Genomic DNA, 23,988 nt, shown 5'->3' on the forward strand with positions numbered 1-23,988 from the left:
CTCCACGCATGTATATGTGAATGTTCTTTAGTTCTCATTTCAAAATGTGTGATGGAAAGGTGTGGGGAAATAGGTTCTACTTATATAAATGGGTTAGAAAAAAGCTTAGGGCGGAAGGCCGCCTCGTTGGGGTGAAAGCCCCCAGGCTAGGTATCCAGCTATTGTAATGAGATCACGAGTAAAATTACTTTCCATCTGACGCCAATATACTATTGTGCTTTGATCACAAACTCCACTGACTCCCCCAGACCCTTTGCTTCTTACACACAGAAGTTAATGATTACTATCTGATTGTTTTCTCCACATTCATGTGTGTTAAGTTCTTGTATTTCCTCACTTTCACCACGTGGGTGAAATAGCTTGTAGGCTCCATAAATACGGAGACGAAACGCCCGCTGGGGGCGCTTGTCTACTCCTGGACATTAGCGCCTTTCGTATTCATTTCTGCATCTGCTCTCTTGCTGGACAAGGGAGAACTTCATACTTTTACTCTGTGACTGAAAGGGGAGGAATAGACACATTCTGTGAATACTGTAACTTTTCTTAAATCCAAGGGGATTTAATGAAAGTAGGTGAAGCAGCAGTAGGTGTCTTCAGTGTAATCGTGCCTGAGTGCTTATATTTTAAAATGCGTTCATTTATCTTCTTCTTATTAGCAGTCCATTTAAATGAGTTTTCTTTGTTTCTCTTCTATATTATAGTGAGGTGATCTTGTTAATATTTTTCCAATTGTATGTGTACATTGGCTATGTTACCAAATATTTATCATAGAAATGGGATGTAGAGTTTGAGAAGCATAAGAACTCCTAGGTTAAGACATCAAACCTGAGAATTACAAAGGACATGATGCCTTAAATTCCCTGGGAGTCGGGGGTCAGGGCTGGGGTGGGCATGGAATGGGAGTGAATCTTTGATCACCTTTTGATCTTACCTTCCTAGTGCCAAAATAAAGTTAGCTCAGATATGTCAATTTTTAGTCATCTATTTTAACAAGAGGTAGATAGGCCTTTTAATATTTTTTGCAATGTTTAAATAACTTAGATACGAATATTTATGCAATAACAGACTTGACCAAGAAAATGGCTCTTAATATAACTTCTTTTTCAGCATTTTCAGTGGATCAAAATGTTTCCTCATGTTCGGAAACCATAGCATCAGAGGGGACTCCCCTGAGAAGATTTATCTGAATAAGCCATTTTAGTGATAAGTAAAGAACACAACCCAATAACCTTCCCCCCCCACCCCACCACCACAGTTTATGTTCTTAAGCTCAATGGAGTTCCTTTTTCTTCTTTTTACAAACTAAATAATGCTTCCCCCACCGCCTGACAGATGGTTGATGCTTCCCAGAACTCCATGCTTCTCCAGAAACTATTCCTCAGGCACGTCTGAAGATCACTTAAACCAAACTTTGGCAAGAGGGAGGAATCTTGTTTCCTCAAAGACATAATGAAATAAGGAAGGCACGAGAGTCCGGTCTCTAACAGTTGGGGCTAGAAGTTGTTCATAAACGGTGTTAGAGAATTGGTGCCAGAGTAAATCCTAGGCCTAGTTTCTCAATATCTGAGGCTGGCAGAATGCATCACAGAGGCTTATAAAAGTCTACCAAGAGAAAATAAACTCACTGCTTTTACTTACAAATGAGTTTTCATGTCATTTTCAGAAACAAAAGCATGCAGCCATAAAGTCAATAATGATTGGTAATGGAAACATGACTTGTGTATTGCTGTTAGGTGTTTAATAAAAAGAATCATCTCAACTCAGTCCCAAAGATCCCCCCGATCATTATTTGAGACGAGTTTCTATTACGAGGGATAAATAACCAGGAAACAGCAAATGCAGTGCTCGTTTTCTGCTGGAATTGCAGCCAGATGCCACGTTAGCTGTTCGTGGGCCTGCTGTATCTGGTAAGAAGGGGCTCCTCATACCACAAATGGAATGCAAGGGAAATAAATAAATGAGTAAAGCTCATCCATGGTGAGCATGCGGTTTGGATTGGTCTGAGAAAAACAGTCAAGTCATTTTCACCTAGGAAATGCTTTTTGTAATGTGATACACCCAGAAATTTCTGTCAAAGAGTCCTTTTAGGATGGCTGCCTGCTGCCGAGTACATGAAATGGACTAACTTGTTTCGGTTTGGGTTTTGGTTTTCTAGGAAGTTGTTTTGGCATCAAGTGAACATTGGCTAACATTTTCAACTGGGCAATAGTCAGCAGTATGGTTACGGTTAAGAGCTTAGGCTTTGTAGGCTTAATAGATTTGGGTTTGAAACCACAGCCTTGGGAAAGTGAATGTAAGACCAATAGCAATGACAACGTTATATCATGAAAAATATTATAAGTACAATTAGAGAAACTAGTACAATGAACTGTCATGTACCCATCACCCAACTTCAGACATTACCAACATTTTGGGCAAGTTACTTAACCATGTTCTCAGCAGTGAAATGAAAACAGGAATCCTCCTGTCCAAGAGTTCTTATGAGGAATATCATAGCAATAGCATATGTGACTTTTTAGCATAGAGGCTGGCATATAATGAATGCTTTGAAAAGTTTATTGACATTTAAATCAAGAATATTCTTGGGGTGAAGACACTACAACCTATGCTGAGCAGAAGGTAGGATCTTTGTGGTTTTTACTGGTGTTTGGAAGTTCACAGAGCATATAGGCCCTAGGCATGAAATGATTAGATCTTTTCTTTTTTTTTTTTTAATTTTTTTTTTCAACGTTTATTTATTTTTGGGACAGAGAGAGATAGAGCATGAACGGGGGAGGGGCAGAGAGAGAGGGAGACACAGAATCGGAAACAGGCTCCAGGCTCTGAGCCATCAGCCCAGAGCCCGATGCGGGGCTCGAACTCACGGACCGCGAGATCGTGACCTGGCTGAAGTCGGACGCTTAACCGACTGCACCACCCAGGCGCCCCTGATTAGATCTTTTCTTAAAGAAGTAACCCCCAACTAGTGCAGGAATCCAGTGCTTAGCTAACTAGGGCTGTATCTCAGTGAAAATTCCAAATGACTCGTGAAGGGCAAATAAAGCTCCATAGGGAGATGAGACTGTCCTTGAAATAACAATAGGTACAATAAAACAACAAGTTTATAGCTAGACAGTCTTACCCTAAGGAAAGAATATTCTTTTTCCTTAGGTCTCTGGGCCACCAGCATGAGATGACCTCACAGTTAAGAACAGTCCTGCCATTTCCTCTTGGCTATTCTCACAGGCCCTTGTGGCAGTGAGTGAAAACATTCTTTTGGAGCCAGAAATAGTTGTTGCACTCAGCGTAGAAGGAGAAACTTTTTGCTGAGCTTCGGGATTCAGAATGATTAATTTGCAGAAAGCTCTTGAGGGCCAATTAGATGGGGCTCCCCTGCTTGGAGAGGCGATAGGCAAGACTAGTTTTGGAAGATGAAAAATGAGCCGGGTACCCATGCTGCTTTGCAGAGCAACTAAAAAAAAGAAAAAAATGCTAGGGAGAGAAAGGGGAGCTTCACACCCGATTTGTAGGGATCATTATGACCTGCAAAGAGTCAGCGGACAGGGTACGTAGATGTAGAAGTTCTTAGATCCAGAACTAGTTTTTAAATTTTGTTAGTTAAATTGTGAATGGTAAATTGTAAAGTATGTCAATTTTAAAAGGGGAGTTGTACCATAGACCGCATGCTTTTAGGTCTCAGATCTGCCACCTAAACGTCTAGACAAAATTCTTAATCCATGCTAGCTTTAGTGTCCTTGTCTGTGAAATGGGGATGATAATAGTGTCCTTTTCATGAAGTTTTACCAGGGTAAAAGAGATAACACACATTAATGCATGTGCACTGCTTTTATTTATTTATTTTTGAGAGAAACAGAGACAGCGTGAATGGGGGAGGGGCAGAGAGAAGGAAAGAGAGAGGAACCCGGGCAGGCTCCTCGCTGCCAGCGCAGAGCCTGATGCGGGGCTCGAACTCAGGAAACCATGAGGTCATGGCCTGAGCCAAAACCGAGAGTCAGACCCTTACCCAATGGAGCCACCCAGGTGGCCCTCTACCCTGCTTTTAAATACGAAAGGTAAAGGTTTACATCATCATTGCAACCATTACTACTATTCTTCTCATGAGTTTATTGGTGATGCTACAGGATGGAGAACTTTTTCTGAATGACACTTCTGTTGCTATTAACTTGGCACTAGGTGGATAATGAACTGGATGTGAAAAATCTCCATGCAGTGATTTTATGGTCTCCTTGTACCAAACTGCAGAAAATCCATGCATAAATCACACCTCTTCTCTCTGGCATCCAATCTGTTGACTCTACTTCTACTGTGAACAGTGAGTCAGTGCTGTATCTGGCAGGATGGGAGTTTAAAAACAACAACAAAGTCTGATTCTTTTGGTTTGATCCTAGCCTAGGGCCCATTACTAAGTAAGTGTTCAGGACTGATTAGTTGAATGAATGAATGAATGAATGAATGAATGAGGCACATTTTCAGTGTCTATTTTGGTTCTTGTACCTAGGGAAAAGTACTAGGCCATGCTTTGTTGTTTTTCTAATGTTTGTTTTATCTGCCTAACCCTAGACAAAATCAGCCAGCTCCCGTAATATATATTTTCCTTGTTTTATAACTCATTACCTGTTTTTATTTGAATAGAAGCTGAACAGTAAAAACTTGGGAGTATTTAATTTTAAAAAGCAACTCAACAAGCCCCCTTTTAGAAGAGTACAATATTGATCAAAGAAGACACAATCCATAGCGAATGAATTTAAAAGTGTAATGAATTTAAAAGTTCTTTCAAGGGGCCAGGATAGAAAAGCCCAAATACTTGGGAATTAGGGGTGACTTTGGAAACCAGTGCCATCTTGTCCATTTGCATTTCATTATTCTTCTTTCTGTCTGCTGGGCCCACTGCATTCACTATCAAAATGCATTTATTGCTTAATGGGAGTTAGACACTAAACTGAACAGTTAATCCCTTACAACCATATTTTGAGGTATCTATTCTTATGTTTGTTTTATCCATGAATAAAAAATGAGTCTCAGAGAGGTTGAGCACCTTGTCCAAGTTTACACAGCAGGTAAGCTGCAGAGCCAAGCTGGCTCTGAATCCCAACTCAACTGGCTCTGAATCCCAAACTCTTAAGTTTGCTGTTGAGCAAGGACTGATTGGGGCCAGCCAAAAAATTTTTTTCCCATAGACATTCAGACAGACTCTTCAAGTAGGATAAAGGACTTCTGTGATCTTTAACTTGACATTGTCTTTGCTTTCCCCTGGCCTGATCACATCTTCCCTTGATTATCCATTCTCCGAAGGTGATTGGCCAATGAGAGAACTAAGACCAGGATCTAGGACTTGGCGCTGAGATCTCCTTTGATGAAAATTAGGAGTTGGTAAAATTTTGCAACTATTTTGGGCACCGAGACGACAAATACAAAATGAATGTGGTATTCAATAAAAATGTAATGAGATCAGAAGTCCAGTTGCAGTGGTACAAAGAATAAAGAGAGGTAAAAATGGAAAGTGTGAACTTTTGATTCATCTGACAGTGAACAGGGAGGGGAAATAATGTATTTGAACTGTAAATGGAAAGAGGAGAGATTGAAAATAATAGCAAATAAAGGCTGGGGGTGAGACACCCTCTCCCCCCCGGTTTCAGATATAGCCGACTCCCATCTCTTCTCTCTCCCTTCACCAAATCAGCTCTAATCATGGTCACCTCTACCTTCCTAACTCCAATCGATATTCCTTAGTCTTTAGTTTAGTTGACTTCTGAGCAGCACTTGCATGACGGCCTACTGTTGCCTCCCTTCCTTGGCTTCAGGGCACAGTTCTTCCTGAGTTTTGTCCTATTACTCCTTGTCTCTCTCATGTGTTGGCTCACCTTCTACCCAGAAGTTAAATGTTAGAAGCCCTACACCCTCTACTCTTTTTATTCTAGTTTCCCTCCCTGGTGATCTCATCCACCCCCATAGTTTCATATCACACATATTCTCACATGACTCACAGTTTTTATCTCCAGTCTTGATCTCACCACTTAACTCCAGACCCGTACATTAACTGCCTACTTGCCATCTTTTGAATGCCTCAAAGGGACCTCACACTCAGCAAGTCCAAGACTGAGCGCATAATCTTCTCCTCCCGGCCGGGTCCTCATCCAGGGTGTCTCTCGGTGAACAGCAACACTGTCTAGTTGCTCCAGTAGAAGCCAGGAAACTATTCTCTCTCTTAACCCTCATATTCATCACTTATGTCCTACTGATTTCATCCTCCTCAATCTCTCTTGAATCTATCTGCTTCTGTCTCACACTCTAGTCCAAGCCACAACTCTTTTTAGACAACTGCAACATACCTTCTGATTGGTCTACCTCCATCCACGCTGTCCTCCCTGCAGTATTTTCTTCACCCTGATGCTAGAGTGATTTTTTTTTCCTTCAGATGTAAATTGGGTCACATGACCTCCATGCTTCGAATCCCTCAATAATTTTCCATTCTCCTTAGGACATAATCAGAAACCCATGCCCTGGTCTACCAGATGCTGTATAGTCTAAGGCAGTGGTTCTCAAAGTATGGTCTAAGAATGCATCGACATCACCCAGGTGTGTGTTTTCAAATTCAAAGTCTACTGTATCAGAAACTCTGGGGATGGGGTCCAGCACACTGTGTTTTAGCAGGTCCTCCAGATGATTATGATGTGTCTACTCAAGTTTGAAAAACCACTGCTCTAGAGCCTACTTTCCTTTCTGGCCAAATCTGGCCTCTTGCTCTTACTATTCCAGTCTCTTACACCTTTTTTTTTTTCCCATTCCCTCATATAGCAACATGTTTCTTTCTACCACAGGACCTTTACACAGCTCTTTTCCTTAGAAGCTTCATCCTCTCCTCCTTCCCTGGTTCATGTCTACTTTTCCTTGAGATCTTAGCTTAAGAAAGCTGATGATGACTAATTCCTCCTAATACCATAGAATGCTTCTGCATAACACTTAAAATAGTTGTATTTATTTTCTCATTTTTCTGGTTATAGATTAACATCTGTCTCCCCCACTAGACTATAAACTCCAAAAGAATTAGGACGGTATCTGGTTTTGCTTGTTGCTGTTTGTAGTGTCTGGTAAGAGGATAGAGCCTGTGCTCAGATGAATTTTCCCTTACAGTTTGTGTAAACTATTCGAGAGCACAGACAGACCGGAGTTCTCATGGTCAGCTTCCAGTGCCTTCTTCCTCTCAAATGGGATACCTACCTCACAGGTTTAGGGGGCCAATGGAGTGAAGTACTACATGGATAAAACCTGGGACACGGCGAAGCACACAAGTCTTTGATAAATGTTAGCTCCGAGCATCGTTATAATTACAACTACACCGTTAATTACCATTATTCCAGTTTACAAAATCTCCTTTAATCTTAAGGTTGAGTGTGATGAAAACCAAATTGAGTGGTTCTTAACAAGAATGCACATTTTAAAATTATAAGATAAAAATCAGGTATCTGTGCAAGGTCTCAATTTTTTTTCCTCAAAAATTATTTAGCTGCCAATATATTTGCTCCAGGAACTTCCTGTTAGCCTGTTCACTGGTTTCTAAGGCCATTCACTGATTAGGAAATAATTAGGGAGCACCCGTATGTGCCCGTGTGTACTAGGTTCCGGGGCTGTGTTAGTGCTCACGATGGGCCGGTCCTCATAGAGTTGACAGTCCAGTGGGAAAACTGTTCACCACAGTGACAATAAATGCTATGAAGAAGTACAAGGTCCCACATTATGTGTTTGAACCTAGGAGGCCACCCATAAGCTGGGAGAGGTTTTCTCCTCTAAGCTTACCTTTGGCTCACAGGTTGAAGCTGCCTGTGCACAAAGCAGATCAAGCAACTGGAGTACACAGTGGCATATGCAGCAAAACCAATTAGTGAAGTCGATGTTTTCCTCCTGCTCCGAGTCAAACTGGTCTCTGTATGTGCTAATTCTGTGTCGTTCTTATAAACAGGGTTTCCATGAAAACCGGCTCTGAGAGGAACAAAAGGGAAAGGCTGGCCAGGAAGCCTGCATTGTTAACGTGTTTCCCAGGTGCTTGATATGTACACGTAGTGGCTGAGAACTATTCCTCGTTAGGCTCTCTGCCTGATTTTTCTTTGGCTGGCTCTGATTTCTTTACCACCCTGAACACCTGGGGCCAAGACTCCTTTTCATAGCAGTGTGAAAGCAATCCTTTCTCTTTCTCTTTTCTCAGTTTGGTCCAGGTCTTAATCTTTGAACAGCATCAAATATTCATCGCCTTTGACAAAGCTGGGGTTGGAGGATCCAGGATTTTTCAAAAGCAGGTCTTGCCTTACCATTGGTGATCCAGTGAGCCTTTCAGCAAGACTGACTCTAAATCATCCAGGCTCAATTAGTTTATTTCAAAGAAATATCCAGGTGTTGTTTGACCTTCAAACATATGGACTGCTGGAGTAAATGAAAGGCCTGCCTGTTCCCATAATGCCGAGGGAACTGGATGGGGTAATTCTTTTTCATATTCCCTGAGTTTTGTAGAGGGATTATTAGGTTTGGGTTAAGTGAGTTATTTACTTTAGCAACCGCTCAGCGGTGGGCTGCATTTGCCTTGCTGAGGGAACAGCCAGGTGTGAGCTGTCACTAAGCACCAGTAAAATAGTGAGAGGTAGGGAGAGGGATTGGGCCACGGACATAGTGCGTGAGCTCTGAGATTTGGGGGAAACAGCCCGGGGCACAACCAGAGGCAATAAGGTGGGTGTCTAGCTGAGCTTTGTGTCCAGGGCTTAGCAAGTTTCCGTAGCAGGACAGAATGGGTCCTGGGGGTCTTGCCTTTTTGCCTTTTCCCGGCCCAGGGGGTGATTGCCATCCCCAGACTCCTGACTTAATATCCTAAGGTTTTCTTTCGGAGGGTATTCTATCTGGAATTGTCAGAACTTGGTGCAAAGGCCTGTTTTTGCAGCCTTAACAGTTTCTAAGAACTGGGGCAGTGTTGCAAATAATTGTCCCGTAGCCAGGAGCATGGTTTTTGGAATTAGAAAGACCCCGTTTCAAATCACGGTTCATCCTGTTTGTTAGTTGGATGACCTCAGACAAGTTACTTCTCTGAGCCCCAGTTTTCTAGAGATGGAGCTGTTAATTCTTTTTTGAGCCGTTCACAAAGTATGTTTAAAAAGTATTTCAATACACATCCAACCAAAAAAGGATTTAGTGGTCAAATATACTTGGAAAACCCTTGAGACTTTCTTCTTCTCTCTGGGATTTGATCATGCATATTGTCAGATTAAAGGCTCTGAGAAGCTCCGAAGGTAACAAACCTGTTTCACTTCGTTTCATCCAAAATGTCAAAATATATTTGAGTTCATGAACTTTTTTCTTTTGTAGAAAGTGGGAGCGGTGTTTCATGAAATACAGATGACCTCATAGGATTGTTGTAAGATTTAAGAGTTTAAAATGAATGCTTCCCGTCATGTCTGGCCCAGAGTAAGTACTCAATAGTAGTATTACAGTCGTATGATTATTATTAATGAGGGATTTTGGTTTCCAAAACAGAAAACTCTAAATATGATATACCTGACTTTTTTTTTTTTTTTTTTTTTTAATCACAGGTACTTTATCAGTGTTTGCCGGCTGGAAATGTACAGATTTCAGCTGTCAGTTATGGGTAGAGGTTGGAGTTTATTGAGTGCCTATCACATGTCTGGGCATCCATTAGGTTCTTTAACCGAATTATCACTACATTTAATGGTCACACCTGCTCAACAAAGTAGGTATTATTCTTCCATTTGTAAATACCAAAGTTGAGGCTCAAGGATGACACGTGACCTGCCCAAGTTGTGTAGACACCCAGTCGTGAAATGGGAAATTTGGCTTGGATTTGTTTTCCTCAAAGCCCTTTATTATTCTCAGTGGGTATTCTACAAATCAGGGATCTGGAGGAAATTTACAGTAGTCTACCTGAAATCAAACACTTGACCAACGTGAGGTGACGCAGGACTCAATACTTTGGGAAAGTCCCATTCCAACCCTACCAAAAATCTTGCCTGTGTGGGATTTACCTTGTTCTACCACTTTGAAGCCTTGCATTTAATCCCTGTGCCCAAAGCACTTCCCCTGTATCTTCTCCCTCGGCTAGCTCTCATTCACTTATCAGTCCTTTTCCTTGTCTGCCTCCCCATCCTGCTGAGCAGGAGGCCAGCGTTGTATCCCGAACACATAACACCTTGTGTTCCGTAGATATTTATAGATAGGTGAATGATGTCGTTTCAAGACTGGTTGTTTCTGCCCTAGAGTCATAAAGAAAAGGAAAATAAGGTTATTATTTAATAAGCACCATCTCTGTGATATATAAGAGTCTCAGAACATGGTTTCATGGAGTTTTTGGCAATAACATTGAAAAGTTCTGTGTAGAATGATGCCGGCCACTAAACTATAAGGAAAGCTTTGGGCCACAGGGGAGATTGTTGAAAATGGCAGCCTAAGTTTGCCTGAGTCTTGAGGGTGTCTACAGAACGGTGCACTGCTCTGCAGGTTCAGAAACTCTTTTTCACAGAACTGTATCTTGACGAGAGGGTGGTGTTTGTGACGCCGCTCAAAGAAACCACTTCATGTGAATGCTACTCAGTTATAATGGTTACTGTCTGTGGTGACTTCTTTTACCAAGCTGTGTCCTAAGCACATCTCACATGTTACCTCTCGTTTTCCTGGTATTTCTTTAAAGTACTGGTTAGTATTTGCGTTACAAACGAGAGGGCATGGCATAAGCCCTGAGAAGTTTTGCCACTTGCCAAAGACCTGTAGCTAGTGAGTGGCAGAGCAAGAAGTTAAATTCAGGTCTGTCTCTGAAGCTCATTTTGCCTCACGGGGCTACCTGGTCATCCAAGATGGGAGCTCTCTCCCTCTTCTTTTTATGGGAGTTGCATTGTCAACGTAATTGGTACTGGACATGAATGAATAAGTTCTCTCTGAAAACTATCCTTGTGAGAAGGATACACACTGACCTTAAACTAAAATTCAAGGCAAATGTTCCTTTAAAGCTTTGTCCGCTCGGCTTAATCATGCTACCGGCTCATCGTCCTCAATGCCAAGAACATTTTGATGGTGATAACAAGGAGCAGTTGTTAATACCTGAACATCTATTTCGGTGCTTAATTCTGAATTCATCCTTAGCCTTTGAAATCAAATTCTCCTTATGTTCCATTTCTTTGTTTGAGAGTACCTCATCTTAGGCTTGTTTTAGTTTGACATTAATTACAGTTTTGCACGCAGAGAGTAACCCTGGTTTTGAGAGCCTGACTAACTTTCTCAATGGTTGAGGGATTATTTCCTGCAAAGATTTCCATGGATGAATTCTTTGATGCATTTTATTTTGATCTTACCTATTTCAGGGCATATCTGGAAGGCAAGGAAGAGCTGGGAAAACTGATTTTCTTGAGCCCATCCTCAAAGACTGGCATACTTTCAGTTATGTATTAGGGTAGTATATTGATGAGATAATTGTTTTGGTTCAAATGACCAAGTACTGGGGAAGCAACACTAAAGCAAAGGGCATATATGTTCAGTATATGCTGGAAAATTATCTCCAGGTGATGGGAAACTAGAAGAGGTAACCAAAGCCTGTGACCATTTGTGATACTAACTCCTCACTTGCAAATGCCACAGCCTCTTAATGTTGGAAACTAGTGATGCTGCCACCTGGTTGTGACAATTACAGGCCCCCTGGCACAGGGCAGGGCACACAGCATAGAATCAACAAGGGTGATCGATAGTCTCTCCATTTCAATTCCAATGAGATGATCTTTTTTTTTTTTTTGAGATGATCTTTTTTTAAAAAAAATTATTTTACTTTTATTTGGGGGGGGGTAGAGAGAGAGCCTGCGAGCATGGGAAAGGGGCAGAGAGAGAGAGAGAGAGAGAGAGAGAGAGAGAGAATCTTAAGCAGGCTCCATGCTCAGCAGAGAGCCGGATATGGGGCTTGATCCTACAACCTTGGGATCATGACCTGAGCCAAAATCAAGATTTGGGTGCTCAACCTACTGAGCCATGCAGGTACCCTAAGGTGATCTATTCTAATTTGGCTTCTATTTCCCAAAGGTATAATTGGATACTTGGGGCTCTTTATGATTAACTGTATAGGGGCCAGTTCCTGAAAGGGTAGTCATCTCCAGGCCTCTTTTCTATTTCTTTTTTCTTTTTAATTTTTTTGTAACGTTTTATTTATTTTTGAGAGAGAGAGACAGAGTGCAAGCTGGGGAGGGGCAGAGAGGCGGGGGGGGAGATACAGAATCCAAAGCAGGCTCCAGGCTCTGAGCTGTCAGCACAGAGCCCGACGCGGGGCTCAAACCCACAAACCGTGAGATCATGACCTGAGCCGAAGTTGGACGCTTAACCGACTGAGCCACCCAGGCGCCCCTCTATTTCCATTTAAATGAAGGGACGCTTCTTTCTGTCAGAGTTTCTCAAATGTTCGATCTGAAAACCAGTGTATGAGATTCACTTGGGGCACTTTTATTTTTAAATGTTCCCACTTTACACCTACCTTACCTACATTTCAGAGGGTGAGGTTTGGGTTTCCACGATTCTAACAAGCTTCTCAAATGGGTCTTCTTAGCAGATTTCTAGCTTCAAAATGACCATCTGCAAGAGGTCAGGATTCAGAGGAGGAAGGAGCTGGGAAAAGCCTGGTAGATCATATAGTCCGTTAATTCCCTTCATTTGACAGATGAGGAAATCGAGGCATGGAAAAGCACCAAAGTTGTTAACAGCTCAGAGAGGACCTCAGTGTAGGTTTTTTCAGATTTTTTCCCAAAGACTAGGACAAAAATCCTTTTGTTTGACATTCCCTTTTTCTTTTTAAAAAAGTATTTATTTTGAGAGAGCGAGAGAGAGGTCAGGAGAGGGGTGGCGGGGGGGGAGAGAGAGAGAGAGAGAGAATATCCCAAGCAGGTTCACAGCTGCCAGCACAGAACCTGACGCAGGCCTCGAACCCACGAACCATGGGATCATGACCTGAGCCAAAAGCAAGAGTTGGCGCTCAACTGACTGAGCCACCCAGACACTCCTGACATTCCTTCTTTCTGCCGGGAAATGGATTTGCTCCGTAAGGCTATATTTTATAAAGAAGAAATGGTGACTTGGTAAAGTCCTCATGGCAGCACCACCCTCCTTTAGAGTCTCAAACAGTTACATTTCACCTAACCTGTTGTGAATTCCTCTGTGATTCCCCGTTGTCCTGAGAGTAGGGCTCATGTGGCTCATGGGTGAAGTGAGCCGTATTCTTCCTTCTGCTATTGTCTCTGTGCTGTTTTTCCTAGCCAAGCTCTCTTCCTTTTTTGACGTGTGAGGGGTCAGGTTATCTAGCTCTCCCCGCCTCAACTGGAAACATTTCTCTGAGTTCCCAGTTGTGGGTGACAGACCCTCCCAGGTGCCTACTTGGCATCCTGTACCCTTTTCAAATGGATAGGTAGTAGTATATCACAATTGTGTTGGTGCTTTTCTCCTTAACCGTGTTTTTAAAGTCCCAAGGACAGTAATTATGTTTTGTGTGGTAGGAGCACACATACATGGTATGTGTATAATAGAGGCACTCAGTAAACTACGCACTAAATAAGTAACAGGATTGGGGCACCTGGGTGGCTCAGTGGGTTGGGCGTCCGACTTCGGCTCAGGTCATGATCTCGCGGTCCGTGAGTTCGAGCCCCGCGTCGGGCTCTGTGCTGACAGCTCAGAGCCTGGAGCCTGTTTCAGATTCTGTGTCTCCCTCTCTCTCTGACCCTCCCCCGTTCATGCTCTGTCTCTCTCTCTGTCTCAAAAGTAAATAAACGTGAAAAAAAATTTAAAAAAAATAAGTAACAGGATGATCATCAGGTCCCTGTAGCAGAACGTTCAAGCAGATAATGATCTGCCTGGAATGATGATACTGTTAGTAAGTCTCAGAAGATGAGATGGGTTAGGGAAAGTGGGATCGATCATGGAAGGCTTGGGTTGCCAGTGAATGGTCGTGATTTGCTGATGGGGTGCGTGAAGAAGATTCCTGTGGCAGCGGTGAGGAGCAGGGGTGGGTGTGAGAGGAGGCTAGGAACCACGTGAAGATTGTGATGTGACTCGGGTAGTCCAGACTCCAGGCAGTGAGGGTCAGGAGCGGGATGGTGGGTGCGGGAATGAGGAGAAAGGAACGAATCCCAGAAATGCTGCCATGAAAGAAGAGTGCTTCATAGGAGAGAGCCTAAGACTGTTCCCAGGTGTATCTGTCTTCTTTCATTAAGAAGAAATTGCTTCATTAATAACTCAACAAACATTGATGGAGGTATGAGGCACTGCCTTATGACAGTAACTAAAACAGGCATGCTCCTTGCTGTTCTGTAAGTGCAGGAGACAGATAACAGATAAGTAAACAGACCCAAGAAGGGGTGCCTGCCTAACAGAACAGGCAGGTAACAAACCTCACGAATTAAGCTGAATAATTTATGTAAAGCCCTTGGCACAGTACTTGGTATACAGTAAAAGCTCAATAAGTGTTTTCATGTCCCTCTACCGAGTGCCTGTTTCCTACCAAGTTCTATGTCCTGGGCTTTGCGTGTATTAACTTGTCCTTATAACCACTTTGGCAGAGGTGTGATTGTCCTTCTTAGTTTCAGATGAGGAATCAGAAGCTAAAAGAAATTAATCAACTTCCCCGAATTCCCAGAGTTAGTGAGCAGAAATGCCTAGGTATGCCCAACCCTCGGAACACAGTTCCGTTCTCTTTCCATTATCCCAATGTCGTTTTTGCTAAGCGGTAGTGTTAGGGTGGTCTGCTTTATGGTGAATCTGGCAGGCTCTAGACTTGCCTATCCATTCAGGGAGCTGAAACAGCAAAGGTCAAGCAAATGGCAGCGGTTACATGTGTCTCAGTTACCGTCATCCAGGTATGCCCCATCGGATGGTCATTCCCCACCTTCCAATGAACGTCTTTGATTTGGAAGGAGATTTGCATAATGTGACATTTTAGCAACTCTTTTAAGAATGTGTTCATTTATTTCTGTATTTTTAGAAATCTTAGACTGGGGCGCCTGGGTGGCGCAGTCGGTTAAGCGTCCGACTTCAGCCAGGTCGCGATCTCACGGTCCGTGAGTTCGAGCCCCGCGTCAGGCTCTCTGCTGTCAGCACAGAACCCACTTAGATCCCCTGTCCCCATCTCTCTCCGCCCCTCCCCTGCTTGTGCGCTCTCTCTCTCTCTCTCTCTCTCTCTCTCTCTCTCTGAAAAATAAACATTTTTTTAAGTATAACATTTGCAGATCTAGTTGAAGTCTTTTTTAAAAAATTTTTTTTTGAGAGATAGAGATAGAGAGTGAGCAGGGGAGAGGAAGAGAGAGGGGGAGACAGAATCCCAATCCCGAATCCGACAGTGCAGAGCCTGATGTGGAGCTCAAACCCATGAACGGTGAGATCATGACCTCAGTCGAAATCAAGAGTCTGACCCCTAACCAACTGAACCACCAGGTACCCCTGGTTGAAGTCTTTTTCTTTTTTTTTTCTTTTCTTTTCTTTTCTTTTCTTTTCTTTTCTTTTCTTTTCTTTTCTTTTCTTTTTTCTTTTCTTTTCTTTTCGCCACTCACTAGAATGAAATTGAACAGCTCACTCAATGCCCTCTATGCTATGTTCTCATTACTTATGAATGATGAAGAAATAGGAGGGCAATAATAGCACCTACCTGATTGAGTGCATTTGGCATCGAATTAATAAAAGTAAGTAAAGTGTGTTCTTAACTAGTGGCACCTTTGCTCCCTCAGGAGTTATTTCACAGTGTCTGGAGATATTTTTGTTTGTCACAACTGGGGGAGTGCCGCTGGAATCTAGTGAAAAGTGACTAAGGATGCTCTAAAACATCCTACAATGCCTGGATCGTCTCCTCGGCAAAGAATTATTCAGCCCAAAGTGTGAATACTTGCCCAGGTTAAGAAACTTTGGTCCATATCTCAGTACCTGCTGTGTAGCAATGCAAAAACAAAAACAAAAACAAAACCCTCCTAAAATGATCCAGGAATGTGGAACACTTGGAAGAGCTGACATATAGCACACTCAGACGAAAATACATCTGAGGAATTGATTAAATATTTCACTTTTCATCTAACTATGTTGAAGTCCTGAAACAGATATTTATTTCCATCTGTTGATTAGGGGTGTGGGGTGTGGAGGTTCTTTGTCCATTGTTGAGGAGTTTCAGAGGCTGAATTTGCATTTGATGGCAAGCTCTGTTTTTTTCATTTCAAGAGTGGCCGACTCTACGACACGGCTTTTGGAAAGGGAGGTTTATTTGTTTTTAAGTATTCTTTTTGTAACTTAAAAGCATCTTGAATTATTAAACCAGTTATTTTCCGGGCCTGTAAATGTTTTCAGCATGTTGCCCTAAGTTTTCCCTGAGTCAGCACATAGTATTGCATGTTGGAAGACCTCAGTCAGAACCATTTCCTTAAGATGTCGGTAATTTCCTTCGGGGTTGTGATGTTTTCTTCGGGGTTGTGCTCATTCTGACAAGAGAGGGTGTTTCTCTCCCAGACCCCCCCATTCATAGCTGTGGTGGGGACTCTGCTCAGAGCAAAGGTGTGTGCGCCACAATTTCAGACTAAAGAAAAGGATAAAAAAGAGAATCACAGGTGATCATTTAATACTTTCCCCTGATGTTAGACTCTTGCTTACTTCTAGCCAGGAGTCAAACCATGAGGTAAATCCTCCAACCCACATTTTATGAAAGACAATAAGAGAGAACTTGGTTGGAGTTACAACTAAAAAATTCTTTTTTTGTGCTTCGAAGCCAAATGCTTTTACAAGGGGCAGAAAAAGAAAAAGAAAAGAAAGAAAGGAAAAACACCCGAGTCAAACTGATGAAAACCAGTCAAAATATGGCCTTGTTGTGGCTGATACAGCTACCCTGGCTGGTCCCAAAACACAGAAGGCTTCTTCAGGCATGGCTCTCAACACTGATTGAACCAGATTTCTGTGTCAACTGCTTGAAAGCTGCACCACACATTTCCTGAGTATATTACTGAAAATTATCAGACCTGTTTTGTTCATTACCAGGAGCCTGAAAAATGACCGGCAAACGTGGCTGCGAGCCTTTCTCTAGCAAGTAGAGGCCGACTTTGAAACAAATGTCCTCGCAGCCTGTGAATACATCATGTAGAGCCTTGGGCCTTGGGGCAGGTTCCCTTCCTAATAACTCCAAGGAAACCTCCACTGGCCCCTGAAGAGGGTGGACAGCCTCCCACCTAAGTGTGCTCACTTAATAAGCACTCACAACCTATGGTTCGTTGTCAAGGAGCAAATGTGTTCATTCTTAGTATTTATTTGAAACAATATTCATTGATACAGAAACCAGAGCAAGAAATGTTTTTCCTCTTTATGTCAAGAAATCTGAATTACCGCATCAGGAAATCAGGAGATTATACCCTGTGAGGACTGGAAGGGACATAGCTCATGACCCAACTCAGGTTTACAGAGAGGCTCCTAAGATCCCCAGGTGAATTAGGCCTGAATGGGGAATGCCAGAACCCCAGCCAGAGGTCTCTGTGCTATAATACATGTGGCAGTCGAGGTCTTACTTTTGCTAACTCTTCTCTTTGTTGTTTTCGGCTAAGACTAGACTACTCAGCTCTTATTTCTCCTGATATTGCTAACAGTTCATTTATAACCCCTACCCCCTTCCCCCCCATCTGACTTTGAAGAACCTGAATTCATTTAGGCCTTGATTAGTGGTAATTATTTACCTGTCAGACCCCAGCTGGACTGCATCACCAAAGCTGAGTCACATAGCCTTGCTTCCAGTGACTGCTTCCAAACAATTAAATCAGAGAAGCACCTGTGTAAATATGTAATATTTGGCGATAAGAAAATGATTAGGCAACAGACACCGAGCTGAACTGCTGAAAAAAAATAGTGAATATTTTCCCCTGGGGGCTTTTCCCATATGCCTTTAAGCGTTTCCAATCTCAAGAAGAAGGTCAGGTTATTTTCCCACCCCTCCTACCCCTTGTTTGTGTGGAAAATATAGCTCATCTGATATCACCAGATTTGATTTGTTTGCAAACATTAAAATTTCAAGGAAACCTTCTCCTGCGTAAGCTGAGAGAGAAGAAGTTGAAACAGGGTGACAGACTAACCACTGATTTTCTTTTCCAAAGCCAAACTCTCTTATCTCAATAGACAAGCTGACAATTGAAACTCATCTTGGACAGTGATCTCTGTTGTTATTTGAATTTAGGGCTTCTGTGATGAGATTCAAAGTGCAGGAGAGTGGAAAGAATGAGAGTTTTTGTAAACAGACCAGGAGATGAATCCCAACATTACCACCCGGGAGAGCTGTGTGACTTGTAGCATGTTTGGAGCCTCAGTTTCCAAATTGGTTAGAAATGACGTAATTCTTAACCCAACATGCCGGGCCGTGTGTAAAATGCCATTCTCAGTGCCTGCTGAGCAAACATTCACTGTGCTCCATTCCATAACAGTAGACTGGAAAATCTATTCAGTATTCCATAGTTAAAACTGTTGGTGACTTTTTAAAATTGTTTTCTGATGAAGATCACTTTTTAGCAATAGGATGTACCACCAGCAAGTGATTCTAAAATTTCTCTCTTATATTTCAGAAGCTAACCTGCCCTCGTTTTGGTATTTGTACCTTCTTTAACACAAATTCATATGGACTAACTATAAGAGAATCTTTTTTACAATTGGGCATAAAAAGATACTGACCCTAGCTGACCCTCATTGATTGTTTGCTGTTTCATTCGACTTGGCTGGTATTTTTAGCTAAAGGACATCTACAGGTGGGTTTTCATGGGCCCACTCCTGTTGTGTTCCTTGTAGAGTTACAGACGCCTTTTTGTGCAGAGCTCAAACCTGTTTCATCTCTTCCCAAGTTCTGCAATCTTGAGCACGTTAACTATTCTTAGCGCTTCAATATCTTCACTTGTCAAGTGGAGAGGATGATAATTAATGCATAATGTTATTCGGAGAATTCAGTGAGTAACCGTAGAGAACTTAGAACAGTGACTTGAACAGAGGGAAAAAAACCTGTAGTTGTAGTTCTTACATTACTGACACTAATGTAAGCAGCTTACAATAGAGCTGGTCTCACAGAGCTAGTGTGCACAGACCCTCAATCAAATGTTTCCAAGTCGAAAATGTTACTGTTAAAAAGTGTTATCCTCTTTCATAAAAGTTCTTAATTTCATTTAGTTTGAATGCAACGTTTTATTTGTGGTTTCCGAATTAGACAACGAAAAGTAAGAATGCCTTCTATGGAATGTTACTAATATTCATAGAAGCAGGTCCAGTTGTCCTTGGACCTTGAGTCTAAATTGAGATAGTCACTAGTTTTTAAAATCCACAGGATACCATTCACTGTCTGACCTCAAGTTGATAGGGGATAATAGCAAAAAGTTGTCACAAGTCAGGGTTTATTTACTATCTATTTTAAAGTGAACATTTTGAAACCAGGATATGGAATGTTTGAGGATATAGACGTATCTGATTCTGCTGCACTAAGATGGGAAGTTACTCGAAGCTACCTGATCGCTTTGTCTGTTTGATGTCTTCTATTTTTGATGAGCCCTTTGCTTGTTGGTAGAGCTGTCTTACTACTGTAAAAAGTGACTCTCCTGAACTCCCCCACAATTCCTGAAGCCAAAAGATGTACTTAAGTTGTGACAGCACAGCTAATGTAGATTTGTAAAAGGCTGTGAAAGGAGTTACAAGTGCAAAACTTAACGATAAGAAGGATCATTTTACTTGGGGCACATCCTTTCCCTTCCTAATCCGTTAAGCAAATTGATTAGTGTTAAATGAAAAGATGTGGTGGGGTGATTTGCTTTAGAATAGAAAAAGCACTTGGAATTATTAAGCTGCCTACACATCTGTAAAATAAATTTACTCTGAAATTCCCATTAGATCTCACTGAATTCACTGAGCAATACGGCCTCCCTGTTTTGTTTAATAGCTCTTCATTCCCAAGGGTGTTAACTCATTGTGTTAGACCAGAGCTTTAATGTTCTTCTTCCCCGAGGCCTTATCACTTATCTACAACGTTGATTAACTCTGTACATCCATATACCGTGGTCCAATTGAATAAGCTGTATGACAAGTATCTCCACAGTAATACCATAAAATCTAAGCAGAGAAATAGATGGTACACTGATAAATAGAAATGCATGCGTTAAATTCTAAAAATATGTTTTCCCCTTCTGCGGTTTCAAAGCCACAGTTTAAATACCCCAAGCCCTTTCCGTAAATGCATCAGTGTATTATTCTCTACATTTGCTTTCTTCTTTCTTTTTTTAGTGAACATTCATCCAGTTTTTCTGGAAGTTGAAGAAATCATTATTCTAATGCTACATTTTTGGTCACTTATTTATCATTAACCTTAAATTTTTTCATCTGGTTTAAATATTCTGCTAGTACCTCTTACAGCTGACTTTCTGGTCAATTTCCACTTAAATTTCTGCAGGTGCAGACTCTCAGGCAGCTATTTATTGATTGTCTGTCTCCTTGCTAAAGGTTACTAACTTCATCAACAGTAGTGCTATAAATTATACCTGTTAAGATTCTCTCATTGTTGCTAGCTGACAACGTACTTTTGTTTTTTGGCTGTTCAGTGTTGTTGACCTGCATTGTGTCCAATCACTCTACAAAGACTGGTGGACTGAATTATTCCTGGGTACCATTACCCAGTTGACACTTTGAGCTCCTGAATCATCAGCTGAAACCAAAAATCTCATGTTTTTGGCAACAACACCCAGAGTTTGTATTATCTTTAGTCCAAAGAGGCTTTCAGAGCATGCAAAGAGTATTGAGTCGTCAAGCTTTTTCCTCCTGCCTCCTTTCACCAATGCATGGCATTCAGGAACGTAGACTTGGGATAACAGCCTTAGTTTGTTGTGTTTGGAAGAAGAAGAAATAAAGTAAACTTGCTAAAGATCTGCCTAAAGAACAATTAACTTAAGCATTGCGGCATCAATACGAGCTAGAAGATTATAGATCTGTGGGTCTCAGTTGGTTTACCACCGACCTTACATGGGCACGTCACCTAATTGGGAACAGTCTGTGAAGTTTTCTTTTTGTACAACTGAAAGCATTTGCAGACATGACAACAGCTATCACTTGTTATGTTGGTCATGCACCATGATGGGGGAAGGGGCTCAAACTTACCAAACTTTGTAGGCAAGGGGAGACATCAGAGAATACAAATCTGAAATAAAAGAAATAGAAAAAAGATAAATGATACAAAAGATGTATAGGCAGAAACCTAAAATAACTTTGCCCTGTGAGTGTGTAAATAAACATATTCTCAAGTTTTTTGAAGTATAATTTACATACTACAAAATGAATGTGCCCGTTCAAAGTGTGTAGCTCAGTGAGTTTTGATATATGCATAAACACATGTAACCATCACCTAAGTCAAGAAACAGAGAATTTCCAACTCACTAAACTATTCTCTTCTGCTCCTGCCCAGACAACTTCCCAACCCCTTAGTTGCCATTACATTACTATCAGTATAGACTAATCTATCTATACACATGGAATCATGTGCTATATATTCTTTTGTGTGTGGCTGCTTTCACTCAGCAAAATATTTTTGAGGCTCATTCATATTGTATATATCAACAAACACTCACATAAATAGACTAGCAGACTGTGCACACATACTTTTTATTTTTTAGGTTCATACATAGGAGATGAACTGGTGGGTCATATGGTAAGTTTATATTTAACTTTACAAGAAACTACCAAACTGTGTTCTAAGATACTTACACCATTTACACTCCCACCACGAATGGGTGACATTTCCAGATCTGTATTCTTGGCAAATATTAGTAATGTTCCTCTTTTTTTCATTTTAACCATTTTAGTGGGTATAGAGTGGTTTAAAATTGCATTTCTTTGGTGACTGTGATTTGAAATATCTTTCAGTGCTTATTGGCCACTTAGGTATTTTTTTCATTTGTGAGGTGTATATTCAATGCTTTTGCCCATTTTTAAAATTCGGTTGTGTTTTTATTATTGAGTTATGACAGTTTTTTTATATATATATTCCGGGCAAAGATAAGTATTACGACTATTTTCTTTGAATTTTTGACTTGACATCTTTTTTGTGGTTGTTTTATCAGTAGCAAAATTTTTAATTTTGATGAAATCTAATTTATCAGTCTTTCAAATGGTTAGTACTTTTTGTGTCCTAAGAAATCTTTGCCTAAATAAAGTCACAACTTTGTACAGTTTTAGATTTTACATTCAGTTCTGGGATCTGTTCCTAGTTTATTTTTGTATGTGATAGGAACTTGGGTTCAAAGTTGATATTTTCCAACACAGACATCTGATTGTTACAGCACCAGTTTTTGAAAAGATATCCTTTCTTCTCTTTGTTGAAGTTCGCTGACCTTTACCTCTGCAGAATCAAACTGCTATTACACCTAGTGAATTTTTTCACTTTAAATATTTTTCTGTTTTAGAAGTTTCACTGATTCTTTTTTTTTTTAACAGTTTTCATTTCTGTTACTGTATTCGTGTTTTTTTAATCCAACTATTTATGATAGCTATTTTAAATTCTTCGTATGCTAATTACATATTCTCTGTCACTTGTGGGTCTATTTCTGTTGCCTAATTTTTCTTCTGCTTGTGGGGGAAGAAAAAGGTTTTTTTCTAATCCTTTGCAGGTGTGGTAATTTTAGATTAGATGCGGTGCTTTCTTAATGTTGTACTGTTGAATGTCCAGGTTTTATGATGTTCCTTTAAATAGTGTTGCTCTGTGATCTGGCAGTCATTTAAAGTATGGATCACTTTAATCTTTATGAGACTTGTTCTTAAGATGTGTTAGGGAAGGTATGGAGTAGTCTTTATTCCAGGAATAATTTTGTATCATTACTGAGGCATGGCCATTCTAGGGTCTCTGTTAACTGCTTAATGTGATGTTTCTTCAGTGATGTTTCTTCAGTGATGTTTCTTCTCTCTGGCTGGCCGGATCTTGAAGGTGGTTCAGCCCAATGGGAGATAAGGTAGCCATTAAGTTAAATTATTGTTCTTTCCCCAGTTCTGTACCTTGTGGAGTATTGCTCTATATGGCTTGATAATCACCCAAAGGCTTAAAGGCGCCCTTATGCATATTTTTTGAATTTCTTTCCTAAATATCTCTTTCCTTTCTAGTACTTTGCCCCACAAATTCCAGTCACTTCAGCTTACTCAGTCTTTGAACTCTGTCTGTTCCAGTTAGTGAGGGCCCATGTTCTACCTGGGCTTCCTTTCCCTGACTAGCCATCTGAAAAGTATCTCCTGGTTAAAAAAAAAAAAAAATTCTATTATGTCCTTACCTCATCTGTTTTCTTTTTCTTAGGGATCATAGTCTTGTGCTGTCTGTAGTCCATGGTCTGAAAACAGTGGTAATACATAGATTTTTTTCAGTTTTCTAATTGTTTATGGTAGGTGGTTTCTTCAGTAGCTGTTAATCTATCATGGCCGGAAGTACAGGTATATTTTTAAATTTTTTTAATGTTTTTATTTATTTTTGAGAGACCAAGAGACACAAAGCATGAATGGGGGAGGGACAGAGAGAGAGGGGGACACAGAATCCAAAGCAGGCTCCAGGCTCTGACCTGTCAGCACAGAGCCTGACGTGGGGCTTGAACTCACAAACTGTGAGATCATGACCTGAGCTGAAGTGGGACGCTTAACTGACTGAGCTGCCCAGTAGCTACTGTATATTTAATATAAAGGTATTAAAAATACCTACTATATTTTTAAAGAGTACAATGAAGGTAGTTACTTTACTACAAATAGGGCTGTAGTGTTAAAGGTTACCTCAGATGGGATTCATTCCTCTAGAGATCACTAGTCAAAATCAGGTTTTGAGATCTATGCTGTATGGAGGTGCTTTTCTCAAACAGGAGTTGCTTGTATTCTACTTTTTGTGAGTTTTGCTGTAAGACACTTGCATTGTAATTTACTTAAAATATTTTAATTAGGTTGACTTGCCTGTAACTTTATTTGAAAAGTAAACTCTAC

The 23,988-nt window shown here is 41.0% G+C and overlaps 2 long non-coding RNA genes across 3 annotated transcripts in view; one reads left to right on the forward strand and one right to left on the reverse strand.

The window, feature by feature from the left end:
- Window positions 1-23,988, forward strand: part of LOC147583558 (uncharacterized) — a 284,453-nt gene that overhangs the window by 171,980 nt on the left and 88,485 nt on the right. Inside the window, exons 6-7 of one of the 2 annotated variants that reach the window (XR_015248314.1) lie at window positions 8,201-8,469; window positions 9,346-9,444. This is a non-coding gene — a long non-coding RNA (uncharacterized LOC147583558). The remainder of the gene's footprint in view (window positions 1-8,200; window positions 8,470-9,345; window positions 9,445-23,988) is intronic. The other variant, XR_015248315.1, reaches the window with a different exon arrangement.
- On the reverse strand, window positions 16,234-19,067 carry LOC147583559 (uncharacterized). The gene is made up of 2 exons (XR_015248303.1): window positions 17,706-19,067; window positions 16,234-16,564 (listed from the first exon to the last, which is right to left on the reverse strand). It is a non-coding gene; the product is annotated as an uncharacterized LOC147583559 (long non-coding RNA).

Source organism: Puma concolor, chromosome A2, assembly GCF_028749965.1.
Source record: "Puma concolor isolate L17-30 chromosome A2, mPumCon1.1.hap2, whole genome shotgun sequence".
In the NCBI taxonomy this organism is placed as follows: Eukaryota; Metazoa; Chordata; class Mammalia; order Carnivora; family Felidae; genus Puma; species Puma concolor.